This window comes from Manacus candei, unplaced genomic scaffold (assembly GCF_025592945.1).
Source record: "Manacus candei isolate 608988 ecotype Guabito, Panama unplaced genomic scaffold, ASM2559294v1 h1tg000011l, whole genome shotgun sequence".
Classification (NCBI taxonomy): Eukaryota; Metazoa; Chordata; class Aves; order Passeriformes; family Pipridae; genus Manacus; species Manacus candei.
In genome coordinates, this window is record NW_026138059.1 from 25787956 (window position 1) to 25805053 (window position 17098).

At 40.7% G+C, this 17098-nt stretch overlaps 1 long non-coding RNA gene across 1 annotated transcript in view; it reads left to right on the top strand.

The window, feature by feature from the left end:
- Nucleotides 1-234: 234 nt before the first annotated feature.
- The window catches only part of LOC127466763 (uncharacterized), a 44491-nt gene continuing 27627 nt past the window's right edge, over nucleotides 235-17098 (top strand). Inside the window, exon 1 of the long non-coding RNA XR_007902849.1 lies at nucleotides 235-346. This is a non-coding gene — a long non-coding RNA (uncharacterized LOC127466763). The remainder of the gene's footprint in view (nucleotides 347-17098) is intronic.

Sequence of the window (17098 nt, forward strand, 5' to 3'; positions counted from 1 at the left end):
GTGTGTTCATTAATTTGGCTGCAAAAAGACATTACATGTTTTAAACTAAATAGTGACTTTGGAAGATATTCTTAAAAGACAGTTGCATTAAATGGCTTTTCACTTTGCGAAAATATATTCCATATGAACAATCTCTGTCTGATTCTTAATTTTTTTTCCCCCCTGGTTCAACTGCACATGTGCAGATAACTACGTTGCAAATTCCCAGTACACTTCCAAGGCCAGGCTTGGTTACTGTGTGCAGTAATCCACAAACACCACACCACGCAGTTCAGTCAGCTCCGCCAACTCCCTTTGGCTCCAGGACATCTGACAGCAGACAGGACATCCCCAAGGAGAAAGGCATGTGAGTCAGTATCTTTTTCATTACTTCCAAGAAAAAGGATTAAAAATGCCTTTTTTCCCCCATGGGTAAGTGAATAAATTAGATTGTTTTTAATTCCTTTTGCTGGCCCATGGTTTCACGTGTGTGTCTCTAATTAAGTAGGATCCATGCTGAAATAAAATTGCCATGGGAATAATCTTTCAGTTCTAGGAAAAAATAAAGCCTACAAGGCAAAAAGCCCTAAGTAATTAAGAAAAGAACTTTCACATTTGCAGATTATGCTGACCCAGGGGTGAGAGAGGGGGCCTCGAAATGGCTTCCCTCTGCCCCTTGTCTACCCGCTGCCTTTGAAGCCTTGTGTTTCACAAGCTGCTTACACTGCAGTTTTGCTTTCACCTGTCCTCTGTGTTCTCCCTTTGGTTTTTCTTTTGCACCAGTTCACTTTTCTTGGAAGTAACTCTGTCCTTTCTGTCTGTTTTTGGCACTTCTGCAGCATGATCCTGCCTCCCTCCTCCCCCTCATCTTTCTGTCCCTCCTTCTGTCTTCTCCCACTGACAGTGTTGCTTTTCTCACCAGCATCTCATATTTCTACCCTTTTGTTGGGTCCCTCTGACAGGATTGCTGTTCAGGGCTGGAGCTTTCTTCTGACAGAGACCTGTTCATCCTAGAAATGTAATATCCCAGGAATGCAACTGAGGATTTAGGAAGTCCAAGAAGTGACCCAGAAGACCTGAGTTTAAGTTTCTGTATTGTCTTACACAGATGGGATATTTGCCTACATGAAGCAGCATGATCTTTTATTGGCTTTCAGTTTGCTACCAGGCAGTTTCATCCTATATTCCTTGATTTTGGCTCAAAAAAAGGGGAATAAAATTAATTGCTGAAAGAACTGCAGCAGGATTTCAGCCCAACAGAATTGGCCTTGCAAAGAACAGGGAAAAGAATCCAATACTAAGTTTTGTCTGGACACACTGGTCTAAACATAATATAATCTGTACAGGTTTATGAAGAATGGCATCTTTCTGAAATATTGTTAGGTAAAGGGCCCCCCAGCATATAAGTATAAATAATATTACATATCAATATATAAAAATTATGTTATTATAAGCTCTGCATATATGAGTGATTAAAAATGCTGATTTCAGTAAAGTAGGAAAAAGAGATTGGAAGATATCAAGAAAGGGAAGACGAAAATTCTTTCTCTGAGTAAATTACCATTTTGCAAAGAGGTGATATTGTGGCATTGGCTCGAGAAGTCTTGTTCTCAGAGCCAATGCAGGGGTTTAAGATCCCTGCTGCTAGTGCAAGATGGAAAGAAAAATCAATATTTCACCAAGGGAAGCCCTTGGCAAAGTTCAACATAGCTGTAGATATATATTCATTAAAAGTGGGAACGCATTTTATTTTAAGTCTATTTTTTGCTGCAAGTGTTGGGCTTAGTTCAGAGCAATGCTGTCACTTGCTGATGAGGTAGCAACATGGACTCAGAGCAGAAACTGGCCCCAAATGTTTAAACATTTTTTGTTTTCTTCCTTCATTATAGAGTGAATTTTATGTAGGTCTTTCAAATCTCAGAAGTCAAATGTGAAATCAGTCATCATGCTGGGCAAGATGACTAATATTTCAAAAGAGGTAGTAAGGAGTTGGAAACAGTTTATATTGCACAAGCAATGGTTTTTGTAGATGTTTAACTACTCCAAATGTTCAGGTATTTTTCTGAAGGAATGAGTATCTTGGAATTAGAAATGACCTCCCAAAGTCATTTCACTCTTGCAAATGACTGGCTATTAGAACATATTAATCAGAGTTGCATTTTCTGTCTTTGGCCGTGAAAGATGAAAAGCATTTGCTACTCCTGCCCTTCCTCTCTCCTCTCATACTGAAGCATTATCTTTTCTGAAGCTGAACAGGATTGTCCATCAGTAGTCAAGAAGCTGCAAGCTTCTACATTGCTGAGTGTAGAACTGTTTCACTTAATCTTATAAGTTATGTGAAGGAACATATCATAAAGTAACATCAATGAATATTTGGAAGAATCCCCTTCTAAATAATATCTGTTACCACTGAAATAGGAGATCATTTATGCTCCATTTGGGCTACTAATTTTGTCTTGCTACAAAGCAGGAATTTGCTTAGAACTTTTAGAAAAAATTGAAAGATTAATGATACGGTTGGGTACACAAAGTTTTACAGTGGTAATATACATGTAATGAAATTAGTTTGTGTCCTGATGTTTATTAAAACACAGCTTATTTGTGTAGAAATGCCTGAAAAAACAATTAAACACTACTTGGAAGCAGAGTGGATGAAGATAAATTTTTCTCATTGTTTGGAAATAGACGTGATAATTTTTTTAGCCCCAATGAAAGTTAGTGCAAGTTAGTGCCCTACCAATCCGTCCCAGGATAAGCACAGCTGATAATGGTCCTCTTCATATATTAGAGGTCCAAGTCTCAGACTTGTTCTGAAGAAATATTACTTCTTCAAACACTTTTTCTTCTTATCTTTTAAATCTGCTTTTCAGTTGTTAAGATGCTGACTTTCTGACACAGTAACTTTCCTTCCAGTTGAATTATTTCCAAAAATTCAATCATGCTGAGCAAAAAATACATTATTTCCAGTTACATAATGAATATTGAGACAGTGCCAAGCAATCCATTGAGATTGGAAGGTCTCTGGCCTGACAACAGAGCTCAGTGGTGAGTGTTATTAGTTTCTCTGGGCTGTAAAATTACTTATTGTTGTTGTCCAAATTGAAGAACCCAGGGCTTGAAATAGTCATAATAAATAAGAAAATTGTATATAATTTAAAATGTGAGTTATATCAAAATAGATTTAGTGTCAGTGAAGTGTCAGAAATATCAGGTCAAAGGGTTTGGTAGCAAAAATTGGCAGAGTCTCACTGATTTCCACCGAGTTACTCTAGCAGAGCATTTGCACAGTGATTAATCTCCAAGAAATACCTCAAGCACAAAACATAAACTGTTGTGGCTTGGAAGCAGAACACTATAGCCTAAACAGGAATATGAATAATTTAGGGATCATAATGCAGAAATTGTGTTAGGAAGAAAAGGAATAAAGTAGACTGGACAATTGATGGGAGAGGAGATAGTGGAATGACAGCTGGCAGAAAAAAATATTTCTCTAAACTAATTCTTAGTGTCTCCTGCAATAGTTTCAAATTAAGTCTAGGAACACTGGAAAAGGGTTTGAAACCTGAGTAAGTGATTGTATGGAGGCAGAGTAAACTGCAACAAAGAAAAGGGGTCTATGCAAGAGAAAAAAAAAAAGAAAATATTTCTTGTGGATTTATGGTGAATTTAAATATTTGCTGAAGAATACTGTGCAGAGAGCTGAAGCACAAAGATAAAGGACAAACCTCTCCTCCCCAAGCTGACAAAGAAATTGGCTCATAGTACTGCATAAAGGCAAGGCTGCTGCTGGAACTAAATCCTGATGCATAAATAACACTTCTCATGCTTCTGCACTTTGTTTGACTTGGCTCCTGAGGCTTCACAGCAGTAAGTGTGGTGATTTCTGCAAAAGAAAAAAATTCTCAAAAGGTAGACTCTGCTAACAGCCATGAGATGCTGGGCCACACTGAGATAGGATTTTTTTGTTAAGAGCACAGAGACCTCAGTTGGATGGTGTGCTGGTTTTGGCTGGGTAGAGTTAATTTTCTTTGCAGTGGCTGGTACAGGGCTGCGTTTTGGATTTGTTCTGAACAGAGGGTTGATAATATAGAGATGTTTTTGTTATTGCTGAGCAGGAGTTATACAGAGCCAAGGCCTTTCCTGCATTTTGTACTGCCACGCTAAGTTGGGGGTGCATGGGAGGTTGGGAGGAGACACAGCTGGGACAGGTGACCCAAACTGACCAAAGGGACATTCCATACCACATGACATCCTACTCAGTATAGAAAGTGGGGGAAAGAAGGAGTAAGTTGGGGATGTTTGGAGTGATGGTGTTTGTCTTCCCAAGTCACTGTTACATGTGATGGGACCTTGCTCTCCTGGAGATGGCTGAACACCTGCCTGACCATGGGAAGCAGGAAATTCCTTATTTTGCTTTGCTTGCATGTGTGGCTTTTGCTTTTCCTATTAAACTGCCTTGATCCCAACCCCCAAGATTTCTACCTTCAACCCTTCCAATTCTCTCTCTGATCCTTCCGCTGGGGGAGTGAGTTAGCAGCTGTGTGTTTGCTGGCTGAGGTTAAATCATGGCAGACAGTTTAATGCAGTTAAGAACTTGGCCCATGGCAAAACCAATTTTTTTGCTGTAAATGAGCGCTTCCACTTACAGGTTTCCATGTTTCACCTTCGTCTCTTGTGACTTCAGGTACACATCCCAGTCTACTTCAAGCTGTCCTCCCTCTGTCCTACCCCACTGCTGCACCTTCTTGAACTCACTATCTTGTCTGGAAATGCTATCTGGATTCAAGTCTTGTCTGATTTTCAGAAGCATCATTCCTCAAATAGAAGACATACCTCAAATGTGTATTATGAGTCAATGAGCTAAACCTTCATGGTATGGATAAGGTATTCAAGTGTCTTGAGTATTCAAGATGCCTTAAGCAAAGAGTGGCAAGAAATATATAAATGGGTGTTGATTTCTCAATCAGGAGTTTAATTATTCTGGCTAAATTTGGGTTATGCAGGCTAGGAAAGTCGTGGTATGGATTCATGACAGCTCAGCTCCTGTCTTTAAAAGCAAGCCACATCCTAAGGGACCATCTCAATAAACTAACTCTGTAGTCCTGCTTCTTTGCACACTTTTTCTGGGGTCAGCAGTGTTGGTGTGGTGGTGCACTGGGGGAGCGAGAGGAGAAAGGGGCAGATTTAACTGCTCGTAGCTAAAAGCTGGCAACATTACTCTGAGTTGTTTTATGCTCTGAAAAAAAAGTTTGTGAAAAGCTTTAAAATAAAATAGTCCTTTTATGTCAGAGGAGAAGGGTTTGTCTTCATGATTCTTCTTTCAATATGATTTTCAAACACTTTAAGTGATATTTTAACAAAGACTAGAATTATTATTTTCCAAATAGCAGCAGAAATATTTGGAGGGAGAGGTAATACCTTTTCTTAGACCAACTGATCTAGCTGGGAATTTAGGAACAGTTGTGCTAGTCATCCAGCTTCACAACACACTGGTTTTTTGGCCAATGACATCTTGAGGTTTTCCTGCTCTTCTCCATATTGCCATCTGACTCCTGCTTCTTCCCTCTGTGCTATGTTTCACTTCTCCACTCCTGATTGGAGCTGTTTATTGAATCAATCTCTAAACCAAAACACGGAATTAATCAGGATTTACAAAATTTCCCTTCTACTTGTTATTCAAAGAAGCTTTCTACCATCTGATGGCTCATGTAAAGTGCAGTATGCAAAAATGAAATGTCAAAATACTTCAGGAACCTGGGCCTGTGCTACCCACAGTGAGTAGACTGTCTAAGTGTGCTGTGTCATATATCCCAGTGAAAGCATTGGGAAATTTTCCAGGTGCTCAGGGCTTTGGAGTGAAGGTGTCTACTACCTGCATGGCTGGTAAGACAGACAGAAATAATCCTCATGGTTTGCTTAGAGATTGCTGTTAGGAGGATACTCACAGACATTTTGAAGTGCCAAGGACAAAAGAATCAAAGGAAAATGGAGAAATAAAATGCAATAGGAAAATACCAGACATTCTCATTAAAGGCACAAAGATGAATTCAGCACTTCAGGCTCTGCATCCACACTTTACAACTGAGTTGGAATAATATCATTGTTTGAGAGCAGAAATAGGTGATAAAATGTGACAGCTAGGGCTTGTTCAATGCAAGAACTTCTGTCAGGGCTATAAAATAATCTGATGCCTTAGAATAACATGAGTCACCCTGGCTCTCCCAAGTTGCCTTTGATTGCCTGCCTACATATGAGAACTGAGCACTGCTTTATTGGGAAGCAGGTTTCTAGGGCAAACACCTCTTACACAGGCAGCACAAGGGTAACTTCTGGGGCTTAGGAGGCAACACTGGCCATGGCCAGCTATTACTGCAATCTACTCAGATGCCATGGCAGTGATGGCCATGAAACACATCTGACCAAAGATCCATTTTCAAAGCAAACCAGATGGTGGTAAGTCACTGAACTCTCAGCCACTGCCCTTCCCAGCTAGGCCAGTGCACTCCTGCCTCTGCTGGAGGCTTATCTGCCTCCTACAGAGCCACTTGTAGCCCTTCGCATAGTCCACTACTTGGGTTTCCTTTCTTCTCACTCATGAATACCTTTCTTTTTCCCTTACTCTGGCTTTACAATATATTAACCATCTTCCCTACAAACTTTAGCCCAGGAATACATAAACAAAGTGACTGGGTCAAGTAGCTGCAAAGTTTATATGACTTCTAATTATTGTTGAATGTTACAGGAGGCAATGTAACAATGTTTTTATTTTGCTTACACGATGATTTGGTGGTTAGGGATAAAAGCCCTGTTTGTCTCCATACAGTGGTCTATCATACTATTCATCATTTATTATCACTGGGAGTAATTATAAATAAAGACAAAACAAAGTTTTCAGGAAAATATTTTCTTGGGTATCAATTTCACTCATAAATACTTGTTTTTTTTCCCTAACTCTGGCATTAAAATTCATCTTCCCCACAAGCTTTAGTACAAGAATGCGTAACTAGGTGAACAGACCAAGCATCTGAGAAAGTGATGTGTTTTTTGTATCTCTGATGGGAATGGAAATGCTATGCATGTTCTCACTGATTTTGCCATAAAAAAGAGCAACATGTAAGATGTTAAACATTTTCTACTAATAGAAAATTTTAAAAGCTTGAGCAGGGAATTTGTCGTTATTTGTGCTCCAAGGATGCTGGTCCTGCAATGTTTCAAGGAATCTTTGTTTCAAAGGTGTTAATTTTTAGAAAGGAAAGCCTAGGAAAAAATCTAAGCCCTGTTGCACAGGATGAAGGGGTCTTTTGCAATCAGAGCCAGAATGCCCCCAGGGAAGTTGCAGTGAATACAGAGAAAAAGACTTCACTGTCACAGTTGAGAATTTGGGTGCATTCCCATCACATCTAAGAAAACAGAAGGAGAAATCGCATTGAGTCTGTATTTGAATGTGCTCTGCATTCAGCCAAGGGCCTTTCCTTCTAATCCTGCTAAAGTTGCTGTAATTTATAACTCTTTGAATTAGGAATTTGCTTTTTATGTTGCTAGGAAAAGTTACTCTATAACAATAACCCGTAACTTGACTAATAATCCCCAGTAGCTGATTAATTTCTAATGAAAAATACCATTGCTATGTTTTAATTTTGTTCCCTGCACACTTTATGATCTGTTGAACAAAAGGTGTTTTGAAAGGATTTGTGATCATTGCAGCTGTGTTAATAGGTTTGATTGACTTTGTTAAAATTATACGATTGGGTTTTACTATCTGTGCAACTAAGCCTGGCATTCAACAAGCATACACATCTAAAAATTAAATATCTGAGTCTGAGTTATGATGCATATGCAGCAGTATTTACAATCTGTGCAATGATGCAGTTCTAAAGCAAATCTCATCCTTGTGTCTGTTTACAGCATGGTTCTTGGAGCAGTTGGTCTGCTTAGCTGAATTCCTACTGGAGGAAACTTAACCAAAAGCTCTGTTCCAGGTGTGCATCAAATAGCCTTCTATCTCTAAAAAGGCACAGTGTTCTAGATGAATCATTTTTGAAATGTGTGTGTGGCGGAATAGCTGTTCTAGGTAGGATAGCTGGTCTAGGAGAGCCAGAGTAAATCTAGTCCAAAGCAAACCCACAAATTGCATATGGAATGGACATTGGGACCTCAGCACCATCTGCTTTTCTCTTCTGTTGTGCCAAAGCAGATGCCAAGCTACGAATGGCCTTAGTGTCCCACCATAATCAAGAGAAAGAAACAGGCCAGGCAACATGTTTTGAAGGGGTCTACCTTAGACACTTGGTTTAGACTATCAAAGCTACCTATTCCTCTCTGTTATTAAGGTATTATAAAACAGATGAATCCTATTACCTTGATTTTTTGCTCATGATCTGTCCTGAGACATGCTGGGATGGTTCCATCTCCCAGGTAGATAGAATGGATCTGAACAGAGAGAGAGAATTTCACATGCTGTATTTTTCAATGCCCATCTTTTCATTCTTCCTTATTTCTCTGTGCTTCCTGCTCCAGTGCAAGTCTGGAAGGAAATGCAGGAGTTGATCTGAGTTTGGTCCTGCTGAATTGCCCTTGGTTCACCTGGTGCACCTCTGCCTGATTTAGCTTGTCTTCCAAAGTGCTCAGCACTTCTGTAAATCACACTCCAGGCACCGCGAACTGAAGAACACTCAGCAGCTGCTGAGAAGTGACTCACTTGGTGCTTCTGAGTAACAGCAGGAAGGATGGGATAGGGGTGTATCTTCAGTCAACATCCAGCATTCTCTGACCACAGAGGTGTCCCTCATCCTTCTCCTGTAACAGAGCAAGTGCTGATGGATTACGTGTCTGCGTGACCTCTGTTGAGTCCTAAAATATCTATCTGATAATGGTCCTATGGGAAAGTGGTATATGAACACATCATGAGGGACTGCCATAGGACATATTAAAAATAAGAACAATGCCAGTGACCTGAGTCTTGGCAGATCCTAAATTCTCTTTGCTTGGCTTCCCAACCTTAGCAATGCTCTTTAACTTACTTCTGTTACCTTGAGTTTTCTAGGCTCATAAATCCCCACACATATTCGTAGAAATAAGTCCTGTGGCCTAGTCCTGATACTTCAGCTGGCCCTACAGGCCCATTGAGCCCACCTTGAGCCTTGTTCATAGACTTATTTGTCCATTCAGCTCCTTCAATCCATTTTGTCTTTCAATTTTGTATTATATAACCTATCCAATCCCGCACAACTCTGTAGCCCTTTCTTAACCCTGCATCACATACAAAATATATTCCTTTGTTTGATTTTCTATGCAAATTAGCAGTTGATTTCCAAGGATTATTATGCATGCTTTATGTCTTGATTTAATAAATTTGTGCAAGTGAAATGTCTGGGAGGGAGAGACAAAGGCATCATTGCACGGGTGGTTTCTGTTGTTTTGCTGGCAATTTATTAGACTAATGGGGTATCACTAGCACAGTGATTATCTAAAATTAGAACCATAGTTTTATTTATTCAGAATTTGCAAGTATTAGAGCGGTAATACTCAAGCTGCTGGCTGCTAGTATTTTTTGCTCTCCTTTTGATATTTTCAGATTTGTTACTATTTATGGTACCACAACAAACTGCTGTAGAAGATCTGTTTTCAAAGTTTCAGTTTTCTGTTGAAACTGTAATTGAAGTTCTCCATCACTGTCATTTCCAACAAGCATCAAAAGATTTCCAGCATCTTTTAATATCCATCCTTGTCCACAGAGCAGCTGAGCAACTCAGCCATGTATGACAAATTGTCCTGAACCATCTCCGAAGTAGTGCTGAAAGTCCAGGAAAAGCTGAACAAATTTAGCATGGACTTCCAGAAAAGCTTTATGGCACAGGGCAACCTGATTTTTGATGGTTTGTGTGCAGGCAGTACTGCAAAGTGCCTATCTAGAAGTTGATGGTGCTCTCTATGCCAGCTGTTTTACAGCCTGTCAGTAATTAGCAGCCCGTGGTCATGTGGACCTGGGAGGAGTAAATGTCAAGACACCTGGTTTTCTTGAGTGCATCCTGCTAAGCTATGGTGAGACACAATCAATGCTTGCCTGCTTATTAACGGCTTCGAGACCACAAAAAATGCCCAGACACCTCTTCTTTTTCCTTAACCAAGTGTGACCCTCTTCCCATCACCCAGCCTTTTGTCACACAGAACATGTTATTGTCAGCACGTCGGCCATCAGCATCATCAACACTTCAGCACTCCACGTGGAAAAGTGATGGCAATCTGATTTTCCACCTCCACCTGGGTGCTCTCGTATCACCCTGTGCCTCAGCCTAGCTTCAAACACAGCCTCTACAAGCACTAAACTGGCTCAGGGACATCACCCTGGTCAGGTCTCAGCCCCCAGCAGAGCCTGCAGGAAGATGCAGTGAAGGAGTCTCATCCTCCTCGCTGGCCTAAGTGCCCTGGACATCTACAGGGGGCAATGGCCATACATAAATTCCCCCTGCCAGACAGGTATGCCCTGTCTGGGCTGAGGAAGATGCTGTTTTCTTTTAAATGCATGCTTTGTTTCTGAAGGGAAAACTGTGTCTTTTTTTCCCATTTTTATTTTTATGCAGTCTGTCTGTCAGTCTTCCCCCCAAACTTGTGATTATGTCAGACAGCTTCAAACGAATTTAAAGAGGGTTTTTATTCCTTCTGAATCTGCTATTTACCACCTGCTATTTTTACCTGCTGCCACCTCATTCTTGTGTCAGAAAAGCCTGTGCACCTTTTCTCTGTTTTTCCCCCCAGAACATCTGTGTACAAACTGTAGTCAGCAGAAAAACCAGGATGCCAAAGAATTGAGAAAATGAAGTAAGATTCTTAATCTCCCATGTCGTAAAGTTTGACATAGATTTGTTTGGTTTAAACAGCACTTGGACTGAGCACCTGTAAGTGTTTTAAGCAGCCACTGCACAGCATGATGTGAACTGCTGTTTTCAGATTGCAAAGCACTTCTGGAAAGATGGCATAAAATTACAGCTCTGCCAATCTAATTCTCACTACTCATTGTTAAAGTGTACAGAAGAGTACACACTTGAATACAAAAGAGGCAAACCTTACTGTGCTCGAAAACAAAACTACATTATTGTATTTCAAAAATATGTATTAAATGAGTTATTGGGAGAGGAAAGACAAAGAGGGAAAAGCTTAGTTTGGCTAATATTAAGGAAGGAAGTAGGGATCCCTGCAACCAAATACTGAGAACCCTCACAGGCAGAACTGCACAGGGATGAGAAATCAATCTGTATTTAGGGAACACAAAAAAGCACCTGAACCATTTACACTGGATGTCACATCCTCAATTAATTTTGAAACAGACATTGGAAATTTATGTCAGAAGAAATGGGACACCGAACACTTTCATAGCATGTAGCTGAGGTTAGGACAAATAATCTGACCTGCAATACTGCATGTGCCATCCCTACCTTTATCTGTGACTTTCCAATGAGCTGTTACACACTGATGAACAATGGGTTGTGAGCCTGAAGTGTAACAGGAGACTGAACAACTGATCTGCAGAGCAGCAACATTTAAAATTAATGGCTTTCATTGAATCAAAGTCAACAGCTATCATTTGTTATTTGTGTATATATATATATGTATATACAAAATTAACCTTGCTCTGAATAGACGAGTAGGTCTTGTCTCTATAAAAGACAATGCTCAATGACACAGTGCACTTTGGCTTGTTTTTTTTCCCCTTCAATCTCCCATTGACAAATGAGTATGACTTTGAGGAAGGAAAAGCATGAGATTCATTCCAGAATACATTTGTCAGTCATCCTTGTAGTGCTGGTGATTTAGGTTTGTAACTTAAAACTGATAGCATTAGTATATAATTAGATCAGAAAGATTTGAAAAATAAAATATTGATTTAGAAACACTGAAGGAATCAGGAAAAAAATGTCTGTTCTTGACACAGGGACTGAACTGTTTTGGTTACCAAGTGCATCTTCAATTTTTCTCAATTACAAACTGTAATAAAGGGCCTAACATGCAGAAAAAAGTCAACTCTAATGTTAAATAAGACATCCTTCGTCTCATGATGTGACACAAATGATTAGATGGCAGAAATCACCCTCAAAAGGCATCTGTGCATAAAGAGTCTGGGAGAATGGCAACAGGTATTACCTCATTAATATGCTGTATTTAATACAATAGAAAGTGGTTTTGAACTACTTTCAGAAACATGAGACCTGGTTTTCTCTGGTGTTCCCTGTACTTCCACCATAACCATTTCAGGATCATGTTGTGGTTGTTTCCTCCTTCTCCCAATATTATCCACACTGTAGAGTACTGGACCCTTAGTTCTGGTCAAGTCCACCCCAACTCACAGCACCTCTGCTGCTCTTCCCTTTTTTTGTATATCTACCGCAGTATTTTTAGCTTTTTCCCAGCTCCCACTTTTTCTGCAATACACTGATTTTCCTTACCCCCTGTTCTTACCTATCTTTTGACCTGAAAATCAAGGAGCAGGCAGCACATACTGTAAATGATGTGAACTGATGTGGATGGTGATTTCATGTCCTATACTCCTGCTTGCAGGTCAGACAGCTACTGCCAGGCTTAATTCCTTTGAGAACTGTCGTGGGACAGACCAAAGATTAAAAAAAAATTGCTAAAGGGCACTGGGAGGGACTAACTGATAGCCAGGACAGCAGCAAGAACCTCATCTTGTAGAAGTTTTTCACTTTTTCCCCTTTAACCTCCACCCCTGCTACATTCTCAAAGTTCCTTAGATGTCCCTGGTGGCCATATAACATGTGAGTTTTCTTTCCAAGGGATTAGTGATTCTGGCCTTACAGAAGCTGGCTGTGTCCTTGACAGAGGACATGTTTCCAAGCCTCTGAGTGTCTCTCATAGGATGAAGAGCCCTCCGTGGAAACCAGAAAAGGTGTCATGATAATTTACATACTGATGAGCCAGGATGTGAACTGAGACCACTCCAGTCCCATTACCAGACACCAAGAACCTTCACTCACTGCTGCTCCAGGCTGAGCTCAGGTGAAAGTACCCTTGAAGCTAAGTTGCTGTTAAAGGCAGGGATCATTTTTTCCATCTGTGTTCACACAAAAGCTGCCAGGGGACACTGATTCATCTTTGGGCTTCCTGTGAAGTACCTTCACACAGAAATATTAATATCCTTACTTGACTCTGCCCTCCAGCCTGCTTTGTACAACAGCAAAGTAATGTAAGCAATGTAATAACCCATCCTCCAACTCCATTGTAATATATAAGCCAGTGTGTGAAATCAGCCATTGCACACAAAATTGAGGTTAGAAGAATGATCAGAGACGAACAAAGAAAAGGAGTGGTATGTTGTCCATTGTAACAATGCTACCTGTCTTTCCAGCATGACACTTGTGCTTTCATTGTCAGTACTCTCAATCCACGAGGCACAGTAACAGGTAAGGGTAGGCAGAAAAAGGAGACTCCTTCTTCCCCAAACTGCTATTTGTGCCTCGTTTTAGCAGGCTTCCAATTTAGGCACAGGATCTTTAAAGCAAACCTGCGAATAACTGTGTGGACACTCGTAAGCCAAAGAAGACCGCTTGCACAGTGGAGTGCCCTTATTTAATTGTACTACTATTTCCCTATTGGATTTCAAGTATTTATAAAATGCCTCTCTTCATGTTGCAACATTTTAGCTATGCTGTAGAAGTTATGGGTTATGTGTTCATTTGCATTTTTTAAGAGAAAGAAGTGCTAAAATAAGGCTAAGTCTCATCCTGTGCTCAAAATAACTTTAAAACTCCTTTTCTGGTCCATACATTCACATTTTTCACCTGAGCTGATGAGCCTTTTTCATCCTATGATATTGTTTGTTTCAGGTATGTTTTCTTCTTTAAGAGAGTTTTAATTTCAGCTTGTATAGGCACCCACCTGCATTACCTGCTCCGTGGACTACCAGCTGATTGATGCACAGTGGCCTGCTGGTCAGAATCACTACACTCTGTCCCTTCCCAAGTACATAATTCAAACACGACATTTGAAAGTAGTTGTAAAGCTATGTAAAAGTGTAAGCAGTTTAAGACTCTGCTGAAATCCCAGTGCAAACAATGGTGGTACAGTGGGCAACCTGTCCCCAGCCCACCTCCAGAAGTTGCCAAGCAAATAATGAAAATTAAATACAAGCTGAAGCCCATCTCTCTCAAATTAGCAAACCTTCTCATGCTCTCCATTCACTCCAGATTCAGGGAAAAGGGTGAGCAGGTGTCATTGTCACTATTGGATTGTCTGGGTTAGGGCAGGGAATGAATTCCAAGGGGGAGCCTTTGGGCCCCTCCATGTCCTTCTACCCATTCCCTATCAGATTCTGCCCTCAGATTATCTACCTCCAGCTCCCACTGGAAAATGTCATAAGGATTTATGGGCAAGTAGCCAAGGGCAGAATTTGTCTGTGATAATGAAAAAGCTCCCAATTAGTGTCAGATAAAGAAGACAGACTCAATCTATCTTTGAGAAAGCTGAAGCCTTTCATGTGCTGTGTCATTTTTTAGCTGTGCTCTCAGATCCCTTTCACTTGCCTTCACTTACTCAACTGTGATAAAACAAAATCACTGAGGCAAAGTAATTACACTGGAAAGTGCTTGTTCTGGCTTGGCCCTCTCCTTTTACCTTAGTGAGGGCTGGACCTGCTCCTGACACAGATAAATGTGGTCTGTCTGTATCTCTCCTTCCCAGGAAATAAAAGTGAAATATGAAACATATTCAAGGAAATAAGATCACGAAGCTTACCATGTCTGCTCTTCTACTCATGAAGCCTAGGATATTCAAAATTTTTATGACCCAGCCAGCTTTCTCAGCTCTTTCAGTTCTGTTTATGGTCAGGCCTCTGTCATATCCATTGGAGACGCCACGTTCTCCAGAAGGAGCTGAGGAAAGACAGTATGGAGTTCCTCTGTGATAATGATGAGCTCTCCTCAGAGCTATACAGAACACTGCCAGATCACTGCGGGAACATTCCTGACTCTTTTTTCAGCGTGGGTGAAGCTACGCCTGCAGAACTGTGCAGAACTTCTGGGCTTGCCAGTTGAGGTGGTGCATCTTCCCTTGCCCTCAAGGCTGCTTTATGATTGCAGAAATTCCTGTTAGAAATTTGGCATTTGTGTAATGACTTGGGTGGTGAGATGTCCATTGACCATACTGGGAACTCTTGCCTGGGGTAAGGTAGAAGCACCACCCATACCGGGAACTCCTGTTGCCTGGCTGAGGTGAAGAATGAGAGTGGGGATGATCATTCAGCCCTGACAGGCTTGGAATATTCTCAACCTCAATCATGGCTTGAGTGGAACAATACCATTGTTGGTGGAGTTTTGGAAACTCCAGTAGTTACTGACCTGGACTGTGGGCACAATGGAAACTTACTGCTAACTGAAGACAATCATTTCACAACCCAATAAAGAGTGGTCCTGAGCAAGGCCCATTGACCTCTCCCGGGCCACAAGCAGACTGAACCAGCACCTCCCTCTGAGAGGGACACCCCTTGGAGCTCATGAACTCCCACATTTGCAACACTTGGAGGACTGTTGCTGAAAGCTGATGACAGGGCCTCAGCTGATATACCCCCCCCACCACCCTTGAGGCTCAACCCTGGCCTGTTGAGAAATGACAAGGCATTTGACATATTTCACTGACACTCAGGGATTTTTCAACAGGTACCTTTGTACATGTAGATATGTATATATACGTCTCTGTGTCTGTGTGCATGCTTGTGTGAATTGATTAAAGCATCCTATAGCAAGTATAGCATAAATTTTGCGATCCTGGATCTGTAATAAAGTCACTGTTGTAACTGTAGTAAATGGTATTGAATCACTTTGTAATTGTTAAATTAGTCAATGATTAAGTGCTGCTAAATCCTGTAGCCATAGGCTGTTGACCAGGCTCAGGACTGGTAAGATTGGACTCAGCCACACCTAGAATCTGTCAAGGGTTTAGAAAGCAAGAGGTCCTCTCTGAACCTCGTGACTCCACAGGAGGGTCTCCCTTACCCTTTGCACCCTTGTCCTTTGGATCCCTGGTCTCTGTGCAGATTATTCTAAAGTGATTCTAAGATGATTTTCCTTTGTATACTTCATCTATATAGTAAGTAATAGAATGAATCTTGCCATCAAACTTTGTTGCACTTTCACAAATTTATATTAAAACTTGCTTTTGCCAATACCTTGGACAGTGATTCTTTAAGCAACTTAAATTTTTGACAAATTGGTATAGTCATCAGGATCCTAAATTAGGATCTATGACACCAGTACACAAGAGACATGGACACAGACAAGGAAGCTCTATTACCTTAAGAGCCTTTTTCACAAGTCCTACCCATTAACCTCTTCCTTTATGTCTCACATCTGTTGTCCTGCTGTACTCACCCACTGCTAGTCCCAGACAATCCCTTCCTCACTTAACTGCTCTGTCCTTTTCAGTAAATATCCTTGCACTACCCTGTTCACTGGCGGTTAAAAAACCAGCCCAGTAAATCATTAGTTACCTGTTTCTCAAGTCATGGTTGAGCTTTCCAAAGTCAGCAGCAGTTTTCCTGCTATTTATATGGAAGTCTGGGTTCAGCCCAAATAGTTTCCCTGTGATCACAGTTTTCCACATCAGTTGGCAGAGCTATTTTGTGCACTTTTTGGTACCTTTGATCCTCTTTCAGGAGCTTAGATCTGAAGGCTTTCCCTATGAGGATTTGCAATGTGGCAGAAAAGCCACCTAAACCAGGGGACACATCTCCACTAGTTGTGGTCAGCCTTGACCACAGTTACTCCAAAACAAACCTCTCCATCTGTAAGACAAGTTTTTCCTGCTTTTCCTTCCCAGGAATGTGCGGTGCTTTAGAGCTCTATTTGTCAGATAAATCTACACTGTAACATTCACCTATTCTTTGTTTAAACAGAACGCAACATGATCCAACAATGGCTGCTCACTTATTTCAATTTATTCCAATACTTAATCCACATTTCCATTTTGTCTATAAAGCTTGTTCCTTCCCCTTTCCTCTTTGCTTTGTAAAAGAATATTTTTCTCCATTGAATTATTTAATTTCATGAGATTTTCCAACTGACTTGGCACAGACTCTTTTAAAATCTCTTGTGATAAGTGTCTGCATCACATT